General features: G+C 37.5%; 4 long non-coding RNA genes and 1 pseudogene across 4 annotated transcripts; 4 read left to right on the plus strand and 1 right to left on the minus strand.

Moving 5' to 3' along the window:
• On the plus strand, positions 1–600 carry LOC147500438 (ras-related protein Rab7 pseudogene; annotated as a pseudogene).
• Positions 601–4832: 4232 nt separating this feature from the next.
• On the plus strand, positions 4833–5488 carry LOC147500439 (uncharacterized). The gene is made up of 3 exons (XR_015196355.1): positions 4833–4947; positions 5035–5153; positions 5245–5488. It is a non-coding gene; the product is annotated as an uncharacterized LOC147500439 (long non-coding RNA).
• Positions 5489–5908: 420 nt separating this feature from the next.
• Positions 5909–9920, plus strand: LOC147500440 (uncharacterized). The gene is made up of 2 exons (XR_015196359.1): positions 5909–6016; positions 8036–9920. It is a non-coding gene; the product is annotated as an uncharacterized LOC147500440 (long non-coding RNA).
• On the minus strand, positions 7071–21498 carry LOC147500441 (uncharacterized). Its single transcript, XR_015196357.1, has 2 exons — positions 19664–21498; positions 7071–7521 (listed from the first exon to the last, which is right to left on the minus strand). It is a non-coding gene; the product is annotated as an uncharacterized LOC147500441 (long non-coding RNA).
• LOC147500442 (uncharacterized) lies at positions 11388–21844 on the plus strand. The gene is made up of 2 exons (XR_015196356.1): positions 11388–13199; positions 21505–21844. It is a non-coding gene; the product is annotated as an uncharacterized LOC147500442 (long non-coding RNA).
• Positions 21845–22710: the final 866 nt, after the last annotated feature.

The raw sequence follows: 22710 nt of genomic DNA on the forward strand, positions 1-22710 counted from the left end.
ATGGCATCTCGAAGGCGTATGCTTCTAAAGGTCATAATCCTTGGTGGCGATTGGGGTTGGTAAAACATCTTTGATGAATCAATATGTGAATCGTAAGTTTAGTAATCGATTATAAAGCAACAATTGGGCTGATTTCTTGACTAAGGAAGTTCAATTTGAAGATAGACTTTTCACTCTACGGATATGGGATCTGGTGAGTGGCGGGAAAGGTTTCAAAGCCTTGGTGTGGCTTTTACCGTAAATTTTATTGTTGTGTTCTTCTATATGATGTGAATGTTATGAAGTCTTTTGAAAACCTTAACAATTGGCGAGAAGAGAGTTCGATTCGAGGGCAAGTCCATCGATCTGAAAACTTTCCATTTGTGGTGTTGGGGAACAAGGTAGATGTTGATAGAGGCAATAGCCGTGTGGTGTAATGCGAAAAGGCAAAAGCATGGTGTGCCTCTAAAGGGAATATCCCTTACTTTGAGACTTCGCAAAGAAGGTTTTAATGTTGAGGTCGCTTTTGAATGCATAGCAAAAAAGCACTTAAGAACGAACACGAAGAAGAATTGTACCTACCGGAAACCATTGATGTTGCGGGTGGAGGGACGGCAATGAGAGATCGTCGGCTGTGAATGTTAAGTGTCGATCGAAAGCTGCTTAGCATTGGTCTGCGTCGAAAAGGGTTACATCATTGTATCCCCATTATTCTCAATGTAACTCTTCACTCAAATTCAAGCCGGTCAGCGTTCTTTCATAATTGGAGCTGCCCACAATGAAATTTTTGCGAATCTTGGAAAGGAATCACATTTTCTAGAGCGATGTGTATCAAGTGGGTAAGAAACTATTTGATTACCGACTTTGTTACCCGCGATAAAACCGATATTTGATACACAAAACATTACGATGATGTTAGATGTTACATTCTCGGGCAATCTTATTAAATAGCTTCATCGTAGTTTAATATAATGTTTTACGTTTCCAACTTGACATATTTTTCTTTACTTGAAATGGTTTTGTGCTCTCTCACTAACGGGAAATATTGCATCTTTGCTTTTGAAACTAAGTCTTTGGAGGAGTATTCCGAGAGGTAAAACCGTTGTTTAGCATTAAGTATTGTGGGATGAGCAAGTACTTCTTCCCGCTTCCCTGCTTTTAGTCTTTTGCTCATGCTTACCAATGTTGTGTAACAACCTTGATGTCCTTTTAAAACTTTTGTGTTGGAACTTTGAAGGAAACTCTTTAATTTAAAGATCCAAAAACAATCCAACTTTTCAGATTGCACATTATTGAATGAGCTGTTAGTGGTCCAATACCAAAAACTTCATATCTTTGACTTCAAAGATGCTATGAAGAGTGTTTAGCCTTTGTTGTGATTTTCTTATTTAGATGAATGGTACTTATTATAAAAATAAAGCAACAATGGCGACTTATGAGCTTACTTCACTATCCTGGCGATTATAGTGGCCGGACTTCATGATATGGATGAATTTGTCGATCGCTTAACTTATTACGGCGATGAGTACAATATTTTTTCTTTAAATGCTTATATAGTAGTTGTGGAAGATGGAATCGGTTATTATGTAATTGAGTAAAGTGTGGGTCATGAAAAAATGTTATGTTGCCTCAAGACTTTGATCATCTTGATTAAGTAGACAAATATTTCCATTCACGAACCTTTTGAATGATGAAAACCTTCATTGATTTTAATATGTTACATTTCGGAAAATGCCTAGCTATTTTTTTCGTGTTTCTACAACTGCGTTATTTTTGCTACCTTTGTTGGTTTACTATGTTACCGTCTATATTTAGATTTGCACTCACGATTTCAGATTACTTGGAAAAATAACGAGTCATGGTTTTTAGTATCCAATACTTTGTCCTAAGGCGAACTAGACCAAGTAGTCGGTCAAGGCAATAAGGTTGAAGAAAGTGACATAAGGAAGTTACCATTTCTGCGTTGTGGTGAAGGAAACATTGAGGTTGCATCCTCCTTAACCACTTTTACTACCCACGCCACTACTTAACAACAAATGTTGGTCGACGCCGCTAACTTGAACCGTTTACACCTTGGAAAAATGTCGGTGAAGAGGGTGTACCAAATTAACCGAGGCTGCTGCTCAGTTCTAAAAAGCGAGCCAATGGATATAATGACAAACCTTCGCGGCTGGTGTTGAAGAGATCATTGGCTCACGATGGGCTTGCTCGAGGGATCCATGAAGGGCACCATCAATTAACTCGATGGTACCAACTAACAAAATTTTACGTACACATGTGAATCGTGGTTAAGGATATGCTTAGTGGAATTTTTTTTTTGTCCGCCGGATCATTTCTCCGCTCAACCACTTTCCGAACCGCATCAAAAGCGCCGATTTGTCCATTCCAACTTCGAGCAAAATCCCTCGCCAAGTCGAATTTTTCAGGTCTTATCTCAATAACCCCTATTAATTAACTAATTGTATTATTACTCTTTTATTATTGTTTTTAATGTGTTTTATTATATGGGTCAGGTCACGGTTGAGTTGAGTTGTCTTTGTGGAAACATTGTTACCATTTCACACTACTATTGCTCGCATACGCATTGTTGACTTCTATGCTTCTTGTTTTTCATACTTGGTCTTGGTTGGCTTCCGAAGCTACCTAAATGTAATGCTTTTCATAATCATTACTGTATCACAATTTAATTATGTGTAAATCATGTTAGTCGTACATAACATAATTAAATATACACCCCAAGTGCTCCACTTGCCCCCATTAGGAAATATACAAGGACTTCTAGCTACTCACCTGGTGTAGCGTAGCTGGAACCAATGTTGTTAAAGGTGGAAGCGAGGTAGGTAGAAATATTTAGTGAAAAATAGTTGTAGGTCGTTGTCAAAGGCGTTGCCAAGGTGACCAAAGCGTTAGTTGAGAAGCCTAGCTAACCGCGTTGCACCCTTTCTAGCGATAACATAATTTTGGAACTAAGATTGTGATGTTATACTTGATCTTTCTCATAAGTAATGAGGATGTCAGTGTTAGCTATGCTTATACAGTAACTGAATATTTATTGTATAGCACTATAGCATTAAATATTGCATGTGAAAAGAAGTGAGAAGAGGCTACACTGTTTATTAATTGAGGATAATTTAGGTACAAGTTAAATAAATGTTGTTATTTGTGATATTGCAATCCAAATAGGAGCCCAGGGTAGTCTTCGTCGCCCAAAACACATTATACCGCCTTGAGTAAGGAAGAGCGTGAAGTGCCCTGAAGGCCTGAACATCTGTTACCCCTCAAGTCAGATTCATGGCTATTGGGGTGGGAGTGAAGGTGTAGTCTGAATTACACTACTCGGTACAATTGATCTTGCTCAATGTTTAGTTGTGCACATCCTCCGGATGAGTTTACCCTCATGCTATTGACACCTAACATTAGACAACCTTTTTGGTATAACTTGGATTGTCCATTGGTTTGGGATCGATGATCGCTCCGTGGTAGAGAGTTTTCAGGTGTGTTCACCAAAACCGGGGCCACCTTGAGAAGGTGAAGGCGATCTTGTACCTCAAAGTAGCACTAGAACCATTTCTGTTACAATTTCTAACCTTCATCCTGGAAAGTTGGTTAAATTAATAGTGTTCAATGTCTGTGATATCTTCTTTCCATGAAATGGCTGAAATGTGAAAACCGAATGGATAAGGGTACCCATAGAAGACAACATTGCTAGCATATGTATCTACACCGTCATCTTTTTCGGACTAATGACTGCTTTTGTCATTGCCAACTGTGTTCACATGGCACCACCAGATGATCATTAATCACTGCTACGATAGCTATTGAGATTCATATATCCGTTTTATGATATCACAAAGTGCACTATCGTGTTAAATTAAGGGGTTCTCTTTCCACATTTGTTATCGTCATCCCCGACCAATTGCATAACACTTCTAAAGTTTACCACATTCATAATTTGCCATATTATTTTTTTTTTTTTTTTTTAAGCCTCTTCAGCTTGCTTCAAGGACTACTCAAAAGGACTGCTTGCGCCTATCCATGTGGTGATTGCAGATTACTTTGCTCTGCAACTGAAGAGAGGGTGCTTCCAAACCAACCGCATTGCACAAACCAGATTTCCGTCACTATCTTTGTCTTCTCGGACAATATCCTTCCATGCACCGTGGTTGTGAACTCTACTATCTACGCTTCTCCGGGTAAAACTTTATCTTTATTATGAACTTTGTTATAAAGTTTTCATTTTGCACTTTGGTCTCATGGTTTTAGTACTTGATAGTAGCTTTTGTGTCCGTTGAAGAAGAAAAGTAATACTAAAAAGCGATTATAAAAGATTAAAATGTTGGACCCGACACTTTTGCTAGATCTCTGAACTTGAATGATCAAACCGAGGACACAAAGCTACATGATCATGGCAAAAATGGGTAACCCATCCAGTTAGGTGAAGAAGCTTGAATCTATGCCGCGGGTTCCAAATTGAGTAGTGACTCTAATTTCACCCAGAATACGATTGATAGCGGTAAAGATGAACATATTACTTCTTCCAAAGAAATTGACATGGTTGATAAATATATCGGAAGTGCTGTCTGAACACAAAGAGGCATCGTTGTTGGTGGTGGGGGGAGTAGATACTGCTGAAATCAATGTCAGTGCTTCTGAAAATCTTTCCATGCAGGGGATGCCTATTTGTGTTCAGACACACCATACCCACTATTGAGTGGGGGCCAAAATATGAGTAGATAGTGTCATAGTGGCCCAAGTTCCACTAAGGCAGTAAGACTGAATCTGCTACTTTCTACGCATGCCTGATTGTGCTAATGGATAGGCTCAGGTTTTCATTCAAATTATAGTTGTTTCTACCATGGTGCATGTGTAGTTGTTTAGTTATTGACGCGCCTGACTTATCTCTAGGAAGCAAGCTCCACCAATGTCATGTCCTGTACTCTCCAGAATTTTCTTAGCGTCTTTATTTGGGTAAGAAGCTTCTTTCTTTTTCTTCTTTGTTTTCAAATGTTGATATATAGATTCATGATGATTGAGGTACAACTACGAAAATTTCAGGATGACTTTAAGTTTGAATCTCTATTATGTTGCACTCAACTACACCTCAAACAGTTGATGCTGCTTCCGTCCACTAATACAATTCCTGCCATTACATTTATCATGGCTACTTTTCTAAGGTAACAAATACAGTTTTTTGTAATTAATTTAAGTAGCTAGATTGTTTAAAGGACTCTTATTTATTTTGTCACCTATTACAAATGTTATCAGGATGGAAAGCATTTCAATGAGACATCTTTATGGAGTGGCAAAGGTGTTTGGGTCGGTATTATGTATATCAGGGGCACTGTGGTGGCTTTCAATAAAGGTCTTCCCGTAAAATTTATTAATTGGTACTCAACAACTCACAAGGAAGATTCCAGCCTGAACTCATCTGCAATTGATTTTAATTCCAAGTTAGACTGGATTAAAGGGCCACTTACCATGCTTTTGGCAAATACTGACTTGGTCCTTTGTGGCTTATTATCTGAGGAGTTAGTTTAGTAGCATTGAGAAATGCCACCATTAAATTGGCATGTTGTGGTGCGTAAATATTATTCTTTGCTCGTGATTTCGGCCCGGATATAATTTTGTTCAAATTTATCGTTTGTTGAACCTACATCAATCAATACATGACAACGGCCGCAACTAGGATTACTGGGCTTTAGTTATTCCCCTGCTTTCTACAAGTTCAAAATCAGCTTATACGCAACTTCTCCATAATTCAATATACAACTTTCTTGGCACTTTTTCCCTTCATGTGGCTCAAAAATTTTGTTAGCCTAATTGTAGTGCTTATCTAATTGTTTTGGTCTCTTATTTTCATTTAGCTTTCCGTTTGCGGGGTCCCCTCCACGAAAATATATCCGACCAAAATCGCTGACCGAAGATACAATGTTTCTTTAGCTGCATTCTATCAGCTATTTGGGCCATTGGTTTTGATAGAAATCTTTCATCATGGAAACTTGGTTGGAATCTTCAACTCTCATCGGTTTTGTACTGTGTATGTTCCCTACTTCCATAAAATCCTGCCTTTATAAAGTTCAAAATTCTGTTGCCACAGAGGAAACACTAATGGACTGAATCTGAAGGCAAAATTCTGTATAGATTGTCACTGCACTTTCTGTCCATTTAGATTTTGTTTTCTCTATATATCACTTGAGGAGGAGTTACAATGCCTCACAATCAACAATGTGCATTAATAATTGCATGTGTACCACATGCGTCAATAGATAAGGAACATAGAGCTGCAGGTCCCTCGGTCTACATGTATGCTCCTGCAGGAACATTGGCCTTTTGTATTTTTGCCAATCACATTCATGTGCCTATACATATAGTTAGTGTTAGTTACCTTTATGAATTCTTATCAACTCAAAGTCTCAAACCATAATTTCTTTCTAGATGGTTGCGTTTTAATTGTGACTTTTTATTTGGGTTTGGTTAAATGTGACCAAACCTTTGTGGTCTACAATAATATGGAAGATGGCAATGCACCCAAGACTTGCAGGTATGGCAATGGATATTGTTCCTATGTCATTAGATGCAAATGTAAAGACTGTTGAATTGAAACTTGCATCAAGTTCCATTATTAAGAATAAGTAACGATTTGAGTTTTTATTAATGAAAAAGATAGTGGATGTAGAAAGGTACCTATTGAGTAGACTCTAAGATGGTCTAGCTTAACCCTATATTTTTGAAAATTTACTTTAATAGAAGAGAACGTGACACTAGAACCAACTCCTCTTTTCAGATGTCTTTTAGGTTTTCTGAAACATTTTGCAAATGCTTATGCCTTATGATTACCCAAAAAAGCAACCAGCTTTAAAACATGTTTAATACTGTAAAAATATAGTGTATTGACATGCCTCCATGCGAGATCAAACTACATACCTTCAGTTTACAAGACTGATACTCTACCACTGAACTATACAGGCTGTTGTTTGCCTTGGGCCTATTATTCTTTATAATGATTTTTAATAACCATTCCATTCCAGGTTTCAAATTTCAAACGAAACTCTGGCACAGAACCTAATCACCCAATTGCAAAGTCTTCAGGCTAAAGTTCAGCATCCATAGCAATCCATGATTCCATAAATCGAATATATTCTGCCATTGGTGAGCAATTTTACAATACTGAGTTAGTACATAATGGCCCAAACCAACTCATTGTTTTACAATACTCAATCCCAGAACAATATATAAAATGACCCAACCCAATCCATCATGAAATGCTTAATATATGGTGGACCAACTGATTATTAGATACTAGGGAGGCATACAATTATACAAATGAAATTGTTGACTATAGTTATTCAAGAAATGCTAGAAATTGAGAAAGAAAATGGCAAAATCCACAGATATTCACTTCTTGCTCTTTACTGATGGCTTTTCTATTTGCTTACTCTGCATCAATTGTTCATCTAGGCATAGCATAACCGCTTGCCAAAATGCACTCCTTCAACATGCACTTTGCACCTTCATTATCTTAATCAAGTGGAAATCTGAAACCTGCCAAAGTTATGCATGTACATCAAAAGAAGGTGCGACTAACAATAGAGTGAAACAGATATAATTCAACGATGCAATCTCCATACATATGGTTTGAAAAAAACAACACTCAATCATTTGAATCATTTAATCTCCATACACATAAAATAAGATACACATTATATGGATAGCTTTGAAATGGTTATCTTGCCACATAGCCATCTCCAGGAAATCTATTATTTACACATTCAATTCACTCCACTTATTATATCCGACTTAATAGATCTATATGACAAATATTAACATTGTCCAATGTATTTTTTCTAATAATTAACAAGCAGTTAAATGCCTCTTCGGATATATTTATTCGCAACATACAAGAGCATCAAATATCGAATCGTACAAAGAATACAACTAGCATATTGAAGTGTTTTTTTCTTATTGAAGTTTTTTGTAAGACCTCGACCTATATTAATCTAAACCCTATACATGTGTTCATTCCTTTAATTTTCTCCATCCTAATTTTATTTCCTAGCACGTGCAACGCTCGTGCCCATTTACTAGCAAAAGTCACCAATAGTGTGATTTTGTTACTAGCAAAACAATTACGCATTTGTGAACTCTCAGTCTGAAGTCCCCCATCGGTGGGAAAGAGTTAGCACACCGCAAGGGGCCTCTGCGCTACAAGCCCAACCACAGGTATGCACATTTACTCAGCTACTCATCAGTAAATCTCTTCCATACTTGAATCTGTACGTACCTTGCTTTGTGCCTTTCTATAACTGTTTTTTTTTTTACTATACTTCATCTAAATCAATTAGCCTGCTGTTAATCGAGATATCCTTAAGTTTCATATATTGTCACAACACATTGAGTAGAATCGGGTTTCCATTATAATTAGGTGGCCTAATTATTAAGAGTTCAAGACACAACACACGTACATGCACACTCTCCTACAAAAAAAAATTGTGTGCTTTCTCCCAAAATTTGCTAGCTTCCAAAAAACCCAAATTGAAGATTAATAAAAAATGGCGAAGTAAAATTATGTTTACACTTTTCGCCAATTTCTTTTTAACATCGCGTGCATTGCACGTGCATCTTGCTAGTTTTAATAACCCTCAAGGACAAATTAAGTTGGCCCATTCCATTATAATTTTATTAAATATCTTTTTTACCCTTTTGTGTGTTAAGCTATAAATTGAAGATGTTTTCAAAATTAGAAATAAACAACGCGCTCTGGTTTCAATCGATTACTTCTTCTCCCTCAATTGAAAATCGAGTGGATTCCTCAACTGAAAGTTTCAATCTATAGCTTCTTATTGTTGCCGTCTAAAAATGTTCTTATTCAAACTTTGTATCATGTTTTGTTTTTTAGATGAGATCTGTGATTTTGGAGATACAATTTGCTTATATCAATGATATAATTTTAATATCATGTTTGTTTTGGCTTATTTGTTTTATGTATTTTTCTTAATTGAACTTTATGTTTTATTTTTTATTTTGCTATAAACAATTATTGTTCATACGAATTTGTTATATGAACAATCATTGTTCATACACAAACAGCTATGAACAACCAATGCTCATAGTAGTTGTAAATACATTTGACGATAAATTTTTTCTTAATATAATTGAACTTTAGGTTTTGATTTTGCTTTTTTGCTATGAACAACTATTGTTCATACGTATTTGTTGTCTAAACAATCAGTGTTCATACACAAAAAATTATGAACAACCAATATTCATAGTAGTTTTAAATACATTTGACGATGAATTTTTTCTTAATTGAACTTTAGGTTTTGATATTGTTTTTTGCTATGAACAATTATTGTTCATACGTATTTGTTGTATAAACAATCATTGTTCATACCCAAACAGCTATCATAGTAGTTGTAAATTCATTTGACGATGCATTTTATTATGATTTTGCAATTTATATGGATTATAGTGTGATTGGAGTTTTTTGTTACAATGGTGGTAGTTTTTCCATTCGTATTGGGTTGGATTCTTCTATTGGTGGTGTTGCACAAGAGTTACATGAAAAATGCCCTGAGTTGGGATTAAAATGCTATAATATGTGTTTCAACCGTGATGAGAAAGATAGCCTAATTGAATATAATAGAGAGTTGCATTCTTTGGTTTGTTACTGTTTTGCAAAGAAGATTGCAATTGTTGAGATCAGAGTGGTTGTTTGTGTCACTTCATTGATTACCTCTAGTGGTTGTATTTCTACACGTTCTTCAAGTTCATCAAGTTCTTCAGTTAGTGGTGGTGGTGGTGGTGGTGTGGTAGTGTGGTTGTTGTTCGTAAACCTTTCAAGTCTGATTTTTGGGCAAGAAACTTTGATGGTGGTGTTGGGCAGCGGTTTGCTTTAGGCGCTTTAAGTTTAGATTTGTAAATTGATAGAGTATTTGATATTGTCGGTGGTTACAAATATGAATTAATCAAGAATGACGAGTTTAGAGTGACCGGTTTGTGAGAATAAGAATGATGGAACCGTGAATAGTGTATACACTCTTGCGATACATATGGAAGTTTTGAAATTAAGAAGATTAATCTCACACACACTTGTGGTTTTGCATTTAAATACTACAACCATCCTCCTCTCACTTCTTATCTTGTAATGACTCATATTTTGAATTTTGCTAAAGATAAACCATCTTTGTCATTGGGAGATATTACTTCTTTTTATAGTCGTGAGTATGGGCTTAAAATTTCTAAACATATGAGTTATGCGGGTAAGAAGTTGACATTGACAGAGTTGTATGGTGATGTTGTTTTATCCTATAATGAACTTTTGTAGTATACGAAGGAGTTGAAGCATATTGAAGAGCATCGACTTCAATATGAAATTCATTGCCATTCCAATTCATTCGGACAATCATTGGACTCTTATTGTCTTGGAGTTGGTGGAGGGACAACAAGCAAGATTGTATTACTTCAACTCCCTCAGCCATACAAAAAAGGGGTTGGAAGTTGCAAAAGAATTTGTGAGTTCGACAATAAACACTTAAATTATATAAAATTTTATATGTTGAAATATAAAGAAATAACTTATTGTAATTTTGCAGAAAAAGGCACTAGTTGAGTCAATAAACAATCTTATCAGAAAGGGAGATTTGAAAATCCAGCTTGTCAGTAATAAAAGAATAATACTTTCACCAAAATGTCCGCAGCAAAACAATAAGTAATTATTTATTTATGTGTTACATGTGTGAACTATGATTATTCATACCTATTGGGTATGAACAATGAGTGTTCATATCTCAGATAGCTATGAACATTGATTGTTCATGTCTCAGATAGGTATGAATACATTCGTCATATTTAGAAATGATTGTGATTTATTTGTGTATTCTCTAAATTATCTGTGTACTCTCTAAATTTAGGTATACAATAGGTATGAACAATGACTTTTCATGCATCAGATAGCTATGAACAATCATAGTTCATACCCATAAGAACTATGAACAATATTTGTTTATACTCCAATACGTATGAATACAATTATTTCTTATATTTTAAGCGATTGTGTATTCTCTAAATTGCGGCGTTGATTGTGGGCTCCATATTTGTAAAATGATGGAAATTTTGTATGAACAAGGTCATATGAATTTCTATCAATTTATAAATGAAGAGGAAATACAAAAGTTGTGCCCTCACATTGCATGCAGAATGCTTTCAGACTTGCCGAGAAGTTGGAGTAAAGAAAATCATGATTTTCAGGAAAATTATAGGAAGGGAATGTTTGCTGAATGAATGTGAGATTTTTAAAAGGAATGTTTTCTTGAATTAATGTGAGGGAAGGCAAAAACAATATATTTTTATGGTGTGTTTTGTGCACAATTATATTTTGTTTATGAAGAGGGAGCGACTCTATATTTTTTGTGGTGTTTTTTGTGCACAATGACATTTTATTTATGAAAGTTAAATATTGGTGTTCTTAATGTGTTCTCTTATTATTATTTATATTTTGTTTATTTATAACTAATTTTCATATTATTTATATCATTTTTCATAACTGATGATCATAATTAGGACTATGAACATTTATTGTTCATACCTGTTTGAAGGTATAAAAAATAGGTATGAACAATCAATGTTCATAGCTCCAATTATATGAACAATCAATGTTCATGTCTGTTTTGGGTATGAACATTTATTGTTCATATATGTTTTGGGTATGAACAATCAATGTTCATATCTGTTTTGGGTTCATGTTTTTTTGGGTATAAACACGGATTGTTCATACCCAAAGAAGGTATTAACAATCAATGTTCATATCTGTTTTTGGTGTGAACATTTATTGTTCATACCTGTTTTGTTCATACATATTATTCATAGCTAATGTTCATAATTTGCGGTATAAACAATCAATGTTCATATTTATTGTTCATACATGAATAGGTATGAACAATCATTATTTATAACTGATATTCATAATTGGGGCTATGAACATTTATTGTTCATACCTTTTTAGGGTTTAGGGTTTAGGGTTTTAGAGGTATGAACAATAAGTGTTTATAGCTTCAAGAGGTATGAACAATCAATGTTTATGTCTGTTTTGGGTATGAACAATCAGTGTTCATATATGTTTTTGGTTCATGTTTTTTTTTTTTTTGTATGAACACGGATTGTTCATACCCCAGAGAAGGTATGAACAATCAATGTTCAAATCTGTTTTGAGTGTGAACATTTATTGTTCATATCTGTTTTGTTCATAGCTAATGTTCATAATTTGGGGTATGAACAATCAATATTCAAATATGTTTTGAGTGTGAACATTTATTGTTCATATCTGTTTTGTTCATAGCTAATGTTCATAATTTGGAGTATGAACAATCAATATTCATAACTATTGTTCATACATGGATAGGTATGAACAATCAATATTCATAACCGGGTTGTTTCAGTTGGGTCGGGATGTTTATTTTTTTTCTTCAGTGGTATAATTGACCTTTCATCTACCCAAGCCGTTCTTATTTCGCGTCAAGAGTAAACTTGAACTTTCATCCACCTGGTCTTTATGAGTGATTACAAAAATAACGTGTCCTCTAGAGTTTCTCTTTCGACCGATTTGTCCTCTAGAGTCGCTCCCTGCACTCAAAAACCCCAAAAGCACACACCGAAAAACAGTGATGAAAACCAAATAACACTAAACACTCACTCTCACTTAAAAAAAAAAAAACTTGCAATGCTTATTTCAATCTCAACAAACTAACCTCCACTTATTTTCCTTACTTCACTTACTCATTTTTTTTCAATTGACAAATCTGTTTTAAATGAGATCAGTAACTCTTTGATGATTGCGGGTTCGAGCGACATACCTCTGGTATCATCACCCAAATGTTTTACAGACTTTATTAAGTTGGCACCTACCCCATTTACTCACTTCACTCCTTCACTCTATTTCAAACCATAACATATTTCCATTCCCTTAAAACCGGCTCCGACGGTGATAAAGTAGTTAAACAAGACCCTTCGGCCCTGATTTACTTAAAAAGCCGGTCATTTCAGCTTTGGATGTGGGTGACGTACGTGTCGTCAATTAATAATAATGATTTGAACGAGGAGAATAATGAGAGTGAGAGTGAGGAAAAAAGGGAAGATGAGAAGGATTGGGTTGATTGGGAAGACCAGATTTTGGAAGATACTGTTCCACTTGTTGGCTTTGTTAGAATGCTACTTCACTCTGGAAAGTAAGTTTTTTTTTTTTTATCATTAAATACTTGTGATGGTTATTAAAACTAGGATTAATATAGTTATAACGCATTTTGTTTGTTACACCTTAGTTGTAAATCGGCGAGTAAGGGAATGAGGTTAGTTATGACAATTCTATTTTGTTATGGGATGATAAACTGATTCATGATAAGCTACTCAAAGTAATTTCAAATTACTGTGAGATTTGTTGGGGATTACACCAATACCAATCGGTTCCCCACTACACAGATAACTTGTATGAACACAATTCAACTCCGGACAAAATCTAAATATCAACTACAACCTATACTAACATGCCCAACTCGCTAAACAACTATTAACAATAGATAATAATGTAAAGCAGTAAAAGCAAACCACAACACAAAGATTTACCGTGGTTCGGCCAATGATGCCTACTTCCACAAGAGCCAGTTCTTAATAAAGTGGGAAGGAAGATTACAATCTCTCCTTTCTGATCTCTCACCTTACTAGATCACTCTTTATCTCTTTTCTGAGGGTTGTATCTGTAAAGGTTATCTCTTTGTTTTAGTCCGGATTCCAAATCCTTCCGACTTGTTTTGTTTTGTTAGCTTAGGTTTTCCAAAACCTTGATTTTTTGGTTTTATCTCCAAAACCAAATTACGTGAATCTTGTAGCAAGGGCCCACGAAAATATACTGGCGAAGCGCTTCGCTCTGGCGAATTGAAGGCTCGACGGCCGAAGTCGCCGCTGGCGCTTTCGCTTTGGCGGTGGTCGCCTTCTATGTTCTTGGAGCTCGAGCGGCGAAGTCGCTTTATCGAGCCTTGGCGCTTCGACTTGTCGCGATTTTGATGCCGAATTTGTCCGACTCGGTTTCTCTCCTCATGTGAGGGATAACTCCGACAATCTCCCCTCGAGCGGTGAGGGGATACCTCCATGCAATTGCCAAATCAATAGGAGGGTGTCGCCATTCCGGCAATAGCACAACAAACATCAAACTTACCTTCGGTAAGACTTTGGTCATCATATCCGACCCGTTCTTGTCGGTATGGATCTTCTCGATACACAAATGCTTGTCTTCGAAAGTACTTCTCTAATCAATGATACGCGCGTGTATGTGCTTGGATCTAGAATGAAAACTTCGGATTCTTACTCAAGTGGATGGCTCGACCGTCACATAGAACTACAAACTGTTTACGCTTTAGCCCTAGTTAGTCGAAGAACCTCTTCATCCATAGCAACTCTTTGCAACACTCGGTGGAACGCAATATACCGGCTTCAGAAGTGGAGAGCAACACACTTTTGCAACTTAGATTGCCAAGAAACCGCTCCCCCGCAAAAGTAACCCGGATAACCGGGAGGTGGACTTCATCGAGTCAACATCACCGCCATGCTGCATCGATTAACAGCCTTCAAGTAAGGGCTTACTTCCACCAAAGCACAAACATGATTTGGAAGTGCCTTTGAGATATCTCAATATCCACTTAACACCTTCCCAATGCTCTTTACCCGGTTTGATGTAAATCGCTTACCACCCCAACGGCGAAAAGCAATATCCGGTCTAGTACACACCATGGCATACATCAAACCGCCCCGCTGGATGCATAAGGAATCTTTTTCCATCCGACTCTGCTCATGCTCACCCTTAGGACACATCTCTTTGGGTCATGCGGGCCACCAAGCGGATAACCGACCGGGCCGGCTTGATCCATGTTGAATCTCTTCAACACTTCTCAATGTAGCTTTCTTGAAAGCCACAACTTTCCACTCTTTTACGTCACGGTGATCCGCGATCCCAAAGTGACCGCTTTGCTTGACCCAAATCCTTCATCTCAAAGGACTTACTCAAGTCTTTCTTTTAGCTTGGATATCTTGTTGATGTTTGGGCCAACTATCAACATATCATCCACATACAAAGAATAAGACAATGAAATCTCCATCCGAAATCTCTGAACAAACGCGACAATGATCGGAAGCGGACTTCTTGTATCCTTGCTTCACCATAAAGGAGTCAAACTTTATGTACCAATCGCCTCTCGGTGCTTGCTTCAACCCATACAAGCTCTTTATCGACTTGCATACTAGGTGCTCCTTGCCTTTGACCTCAAACCCTCCGGGTCGGTCCGTGTAGACATCTTCTTCAAGGTCTCCTCCATGAAGAAAAAGTCGCCTTTAACATCTAGTCGCTTTCAACCTCTAGGTTCATACTTGCGGCCATACCCAATACCACCGGGATAGAAGTCATCTTCACTACAGAGAGAAAATCTCATCAAAGTCAATTCCTTTCCTTTGACCGAATCCCTTCACAACAAAGGCGAAGCTTTGTGGGTGAGATTGTTCTCCTCATGCTTGACTTTGTATATCCACTTATTCTTGAGAATTTTTCTCCCTGTGGGTTTCTCAACTAACTTCATAAGTGTGATTCTTATGCAAAGAATCCATCTCGTCATGCATGGCCTTCAACCACTTTTCTTTGTCGTACCTTCAAGTGCCTCTTGATAGTACATAGGTTCTCCACCATCCGATAAGTAGCACGTGACGCATTATGTGGTGGATACTGGTTGAAGCTATTCTCCCTCCGTCGGACCTCCTTGCCCCATCTGGCGGTGCCACCGGGGAGGATACACTTCTCGCTTGCTCGGTGGTGGTTCATGCATCTCATGCGTGATCTTCTATACCAATAGGTTCTATCCCATCATGAGCAATAGGATTCTCATCACGAGCTTCAAACTCATGGTTCTCTGCATTCTCGATGCCTTCTCGCGACGTTCCACGGTAGGAACTTCCGGTTCGAATCAACAAGATCATTGGTGAAAGCTTGTAGCTTCTCCCTCCTCAAAGTATGCTATGGTTTGGTCTTCCAGAACACAACATCTCGACTTCGGATTACCTTCTTGTTAATCGGATCATAGAGTTTGTAACCAAACTTTTCATCTCCATAACCCGGAAAAATGCACCGCTTGGCTTTGTCATCAAGCTTGGATCTCTCATCCTTCCAATATGCCAAAATGCCCCGCGACCCAAATACCCTCAAGTATCCATAATCAACATCTCGCCGACCATACTCTCTCGGATAATCACTATTCAGAGGCTTTCTTGGGTGACAGGTTGATCACATGCGGTATGCGCATTGCTTCTACCCGGTAGCTTCTAGGTAGCTTAGAGTGAGATAGCATGCATCTTATCCCTCTACAATGGTAGTGCGGTTCATTCTCCTGCGCTATTCCATTACATTTGCGGTGTCTTGGGAACGGTGCGCTCATGATTTTAATCCCATGACTCGGCAATACTCTTCAAATGGCCCAATGTACTCACCCCCATTATCCGCGAATACACTTCAACAACTTCCCAGTCTCTCTTTCCACCATGTGGAATTTCTCAAACACGCCAAGTACTTCATCCTTGGTCTTGGACTATAGGCCCATATCTTTCTTGGACGATCATCAATGAATGTCAAAAGTAATTTAAGCTCCCCGGTGGGACTTCACTCTCATAGGACCACATAAGTGCGTGCACTAGTTCAAGGGCGGTGTCCTTTTCGTGAGGCGGGAATCTTTGGAAAGACACACCGTGTTGCTTTCCTACCAAACGATGAGTACATGTATTTAAATGTGTACCTTTAATGTCCGGCATGGCCTTTTGCTTAGCAAGAACTTCCATCCCTTTTTTATGCCCATGTGACCGAGTCTCTTGTGCCACGGTTCGGATGACTTCTTCTTCTTCGCCGCGATTCGCTCGCTTTTACACAAACTAGCACGTGTTTTGTAAAGAGAGCAAGATTTTCTTTCCCTCCGCTTACAATGGAACCTCGCTTTCGGTTTCCATACCCCGATTACCAAACGAGTTTACAAAGCCATCATCATCTAATTTCCGGTAAAAATTAGGCTTAACCGTATGTCAGGGACATGTCTTACATCCTTGAGTGTCAAGGTGTAGCCGACATTGGTTTCTATATGAACATCTCCAATGCCTATAATCTTCGAGACTCCACTGTTGCCCATCTTCACCTCACCAAAATCACCAGATTTGTAGGTAGTGAAGAAACTCTTGTGGGGTGTGACGTGGTAAGAAGCACCTGTATCTACCACCCACTCTGTACCCTGGCATGAAGTGCTCAAGCATAACTCGTCACCTTCTGACACAATTCCTACTTCACCATGTGAAGCGATATCTGTGGCGTCTCTACCGGTGGTGCTTTCTTTCAACTCTAACTTGTCTTCATGTACGGTACTATTCTTCTCATCCCTCTTCAATTCTATGCATTCATATTTGAAGTGGCCATGGATACCGCAATAATTGCACGACAAGTCTTTCTTAGGAGGTCTGCTCGCGCTCCTAGATTTTCTTTTGTCATCATCTACAGAGTGAGATGTTTTTACGCTTTTGCCTCTCTCTTTGCTTTTCTCAGAAACAAGGATCTCTCGAGGCGCGGGAGCTATTCTCAGGCGTCCTTTCTTGTCTTTCGTTGAGGTCTTCTAAAATCTTCCACGACCGAAAGCGTGGTCTCTTGGGATACAAAGGCGGATTACATTGTTGTCAATCCGTTGTCTAATGCACCCAATCGCTTTTCATCAAGCGTCTTCCAATCGGCATCGGATCAGATATCGGTTTTACTCCCCCATTCTCAATGGGTTGTGCGAGTCCTCCATAATAAAGCAAGTCTTCCATCCCCGACTTTCCGGATAGTGTAGTTCTTCCTATTCGGACTCATCGCGCGAGTGTTCGCGGAATGGTCCATCTCTACAAGTTATTTAACCTCAAATCTTCTCTCGGGAATTTCACAAACACCTTCCCGACCAAGATTCGGATAACACCCTAGGCTATTCTAACCAAGGCTCCGATACCACTTGTTGGGGATTACACCAATACCAATCGGTTCCCCCACTACACAGATAACTTGTATGAACACAATTCAACTCCGGACAAAATCTAAATATCAACTACAACCTATACTAACATGCCCAACTCGCTAAACAACTATTAACAATAGATAATAATGTAAAGCAGTAAAAGCAAACCACAACACAAAGATTTACCGTGGTTCGGCCAATGATGCCTACTTCCACAAGAGCCAGTTCTTAATAAAGTGGGAAGGAAGATTACAATCTCTCCTTTACAGTCTCTCACCTTACTAGATCACTCTTATCTCTTTACAGGGTTGTATCTCTGTAAAGGTTATCTCTCTTTGTTTTAGTCTGGATTCCAATCCTTCTGACTTGTTTTGTTTTGTTAGCTTAGGTTTTCCAAAACCTTGATTTTTTGGTTTTATCTCCAAAAACCAAATTCGCGGGTACTGTAGCAAGGGCCCACGAAAATATATGGCTGAGCCTGGTGGCTTTCACTCGAGCGCGAAGTCGCTGAACAAGGCCTGGACAGGCTGGCGGCGCTTCACTTTGAGCGGTGGCCTTCTATGTTATTGGAGCTCGACGGGCGAAGTCGCGCTTTCTATCGAGCGCAAGCGGCGCTTCCTCGACTTGTAGGCGATGCGAATTTGCCCGCTTTTAAATCGACTCGGTTTCTCTCCTCATGTGAGGGATAACTCCAACAAGATTGCAAGAAATAAAAGAGTTAGCATTGCTAAATATATTGTATAGAGCGGAGAAGTTCATGATTGGGAAGTTGATGATCTCTGCGCTCTTTTCAATATATATGTGTGAAGCAAGTGCAAACTTTGGGAATGAAATAGACGACTATGGACATGGGAAGGCGGCAAGTCATTCTCTACGAAGTCTTAACATGGTCAGTCAAAGTGAAACACTCTTGTCAGGTTTTGGATTGTGGCACGAGCAATCATTTTCCAGCCAAGGAGATATATTCCCTACAATTTTTTTTTTTTTTTTTTTTTTTTTTTTTTTTTTTTTTTTTTTTTCTTTTATCAATAGGATGGTGTATCACCATAAAACCCTACTCAACATACTCTCAAAAGGAAATGCAAGGCTCACCAAATGCGTCTTATAAAACGGTATAAATAGATATGTTGATCTTTTGCTATTCTCTTTGCAATTTTTTGAATGAGGCATGTAACACCTTTTTGGCGTCCTGCCTTCCTTTGGCTTGAACTATTGAAGGGCCATATCTACTAAGTACCATCTGGATGTGAACTTATGCTCTGTTATTTACCAAAGGCAAATGGATAGTAACACTGTTAGCCGCAGTGATGCAACTTAGAAAATCATTTCAGATTTAGTGGAGCAACCACTCATTTTTTTGGTCTCATGAAATAGAAGCTTTGAACGTTGGAACTCCATATCGATACCTCCCAAAGCCCCGTAATAGGTCTATCCCTAGGTTACATGGACACGGCAATATCTAAAAAAAATGTGTGTTGACGTGTCGACACAGCTAAATGCGGGGAAATTCGGCTGACCACTAGTAAAGAAAATTTTGTCGCGGGGAGGAAAGCAAAAGAAGCCAACAACTAGAAAAAGTAGAGAAAAGACAGCACACAAACGACTAGAAAAAGTAGTAAATGATGAAGAAGAACCTGCTTTCGACGATCTGGTTTTCTTTGATGAAGAAAACACGATCTGGTTTTCGACAATGACGATCTGTTTTCAATGATGAAGAAGAATCTGGTTTTCTTCTTTTTTTGGTAGGTGTGGTTGGCGGCTGCATCTTGCACCAAATCTATTTTTGAGAAGAGGTAGGGTTTGTATGTTGGGACAATCTTAGTGAGAAGTTGACTGGGCTTGGGCCTTGTTTAAAAAATATCAGTATGTGCGATACATTTTGGGCTACAAGATTAGTGGATTAGGCTACAGATTATTTGCAACTTGCAATTCTCTTTGCTTGCATATTTTACAACTTTGTAAGTTCCTAAACTAGTCAATTTTGTATGCTCATTTTATATTTCTATCACTTTAATAGTCACTTTAATATTTGTTTAGTATGCAATACTTTTTTCCCCTATTTATCACTGTTTTTCTCATTTTCTGAAAAAACTTCTAATTTATAAATTTTATATCTATTAAAAAAATTAATTAATTATTCATATCTGTGTTCCCGTGTCGAACTCCCACAGCTTGCCATATCCGACACCCCGTATCCATGTCGGACACCGACACGCGTGCCCGTGTCAATGTAACCTAGGTCTATCCTATATTATAGTTCACTAGTTCTTATGTTTAACAACATGAAATTCAATCAAACTTGTAATATGAAAATTGATTTGCATGTTTGTTTAAGGTCAGCACGTCCCTAAGGCGAGTGATTCTCCAATTCAAAGTTGGGGATGATGAGTCTTTAACCACTATTGTTTTTCAAATACGTTCAACAAAGGTTCTTCTTGTGTCCTTTTCATCAATGGTTTTACATTAAGCAACATCTATTGGAACCTTTGGAAAGAGATAGAGAATTGTATTTTCCATGCTTGAGAGACTACCATAAATTAATTGGTTGTCTAGTCTATTCTGTTAAGCTGACCCTGTGCGGTTGGATGAAATTAATTTGTCTTCGAACAAGTCAGGATTAGGTTTCATCTTGTATGCAGTCAATCACTTGTGTTGCAGGGATGTAATAGTGCTATATTTTTGGGCCTCTCCTTATAGCATTTTGCTGAATGGTTATTCCACATATCTTCGTCTTGGGTTTTCATGCCCTTAAATTGTAGTCCCTTAGTCCTAGCATCTTCTTAAGGCTATTCACAGCATAGTACAAAATATCAGGATATTGGTGTTTATCGATACTCAATTTCTTGATATGTATCGTGAATATATCCCTCTCTTTGGGGATATTTTACATTGTTTGATATTTTGTACTATGATTCACAGTATTACACTTGGAAAAGTGGAGCAGGAATTAGAGACTATTGGCTAGTCCACGTGGGAGTTGTTACTTTGTATTGACATTTCTTCCTTTTTGCTAATAAAATTTGTTTTTACCATCCCAAAAGAAAAAGAAAACGAAAACGAAAAAATAGGTGAGAGGTTGACTTTTTTGCTGCTATGTTAGAAGAGCTGAAGGCTTTTGAGGTAGCCAAGGGAAAAAAATTAGTTTGTTCATGTGTGGAAATCAATGAATTATTTTTTCGTCACTATATTTGTGCTATTTCCCTTCAAATAGTCATTACATAATAGCAGCTTAGATATTGTTTTTGTTTTTGGATAGTAAATATTTTTCTTTTTATGCAAGTAACTAAACAAGACTGTGTTACCTTTTTCTCTTATATTCCATTTGAATTTTTATTCAACATTAGCTCTCTTTTAGTACCTGACGCTTGTAGGCTTTATTCCTTACTCTTGGTGCATTTTTAAAGTTTTATTCTTTATTGTAGCAATTTTCATGGTGTTAGTGATACTTATTTTCAAATTTATATTCATATTGAAGGTACGGGAGTGGTGACAGATTGAGCCCTGAGCACGAGAAAACAATTTGAGAAAGATTACTTCCATATCATTCGGAGTTTGAGAAAAAGATAGGATGTGGAGTCGACTACATTAAAGTATGGGCTCTTTCATTTCAGGCCCTTTTCTCTCAATATTTTTTTCTCGCCAAATGCTTCGACCTTTATTGTTGAGATTCTTGCTACTAAGTACTTGTTCTATATATTTACAAGTTTAACCAAGGCTTTCGCCAACAGACTGTAGGCTAACTTTTCATAGCATGCTTTATATGGTGATGCTGTTTTTATTTGTTCTTTTAATCTGATTCATCGTTTCTGTCGTGATACTTCATAGTTTTTTTAATCTGGGGCAATATGAAGTTTTAAATCACAGGGATATCACGAAAAGTGTATATGTATGGATGCTTGAGCACACATCTAAGTTTTAGCTTCTTTTGGTTATCAACATTTATATCTTTGGCCAACTGACCAAGTGTCATTGATGGAAAGAGAAGTATCTTGATTTTGTTTTCACTCCATTCAAGCTGTGTATCAGATTAATAGACAAGTCGTTCTTAAATCATGGGAATTGCAATTTACAATTAGGTATAAATTATGTTTGCATATGCTCCTTGTTCTTATTCCATGTTGCTTCTAGCTATGATTTTTATGGAAGATGTGGTAGAAAATCTTGCAAACCAAATGTTTTCTTCGATATACAAATTATTGTTGTCCAAAAGCCATTTTATTCCAACATATCTACCATGAAAATCAATTTGAGGTAATGGTAGAGTGCCATCGTCTAGATTTTATTATTTTAAGTCACTTTTCATAGGTTAGGAGATTCAGATGAGATGCTTTGGGCTGATTGAGAGGGAGAGAAGGAGGAAGGAAGTGGAAAAGAAGTCCTTTGCAGCATTGGGGAGAATGACATGGTCTTGAGTTATATAATCATGTAGCTTATTTCTGTGGCAATCCTTAGGCTTACAGTCAAAGTTGCAACAGTTCAGAAGGTGTACTGGACATGCTTAATGTCATTAGGTTAGATTATTATGGCGCATGAAAAATTGACAGTAAGTTGTTGAGACGTTTATTTGCAAACAAGAACAATGACGTAACTTGTAAGAGTCTTCAAATTACCTATTTTGGATTGGATTATTATCTGAACTTGATCCAAACAATCACATAGATAGAAAAGATTATTAAAGAGG

The sequence above is a fragment of the Coptis chinensis genome, chromosome 5, assembly GCF_015680905.1.
Source record: "Coptis chinensis isolate HL-2020 chromosome 5, ASM1568090v1, whole genome shotgun sequence".
Classification (NCBI taxonomy): Eukaryota; Viridiplantae; Streptophyta; class Magnoliopsida; order Ranunculales; family Ranunculaceae; genus Coptis; species Coptis chinensis.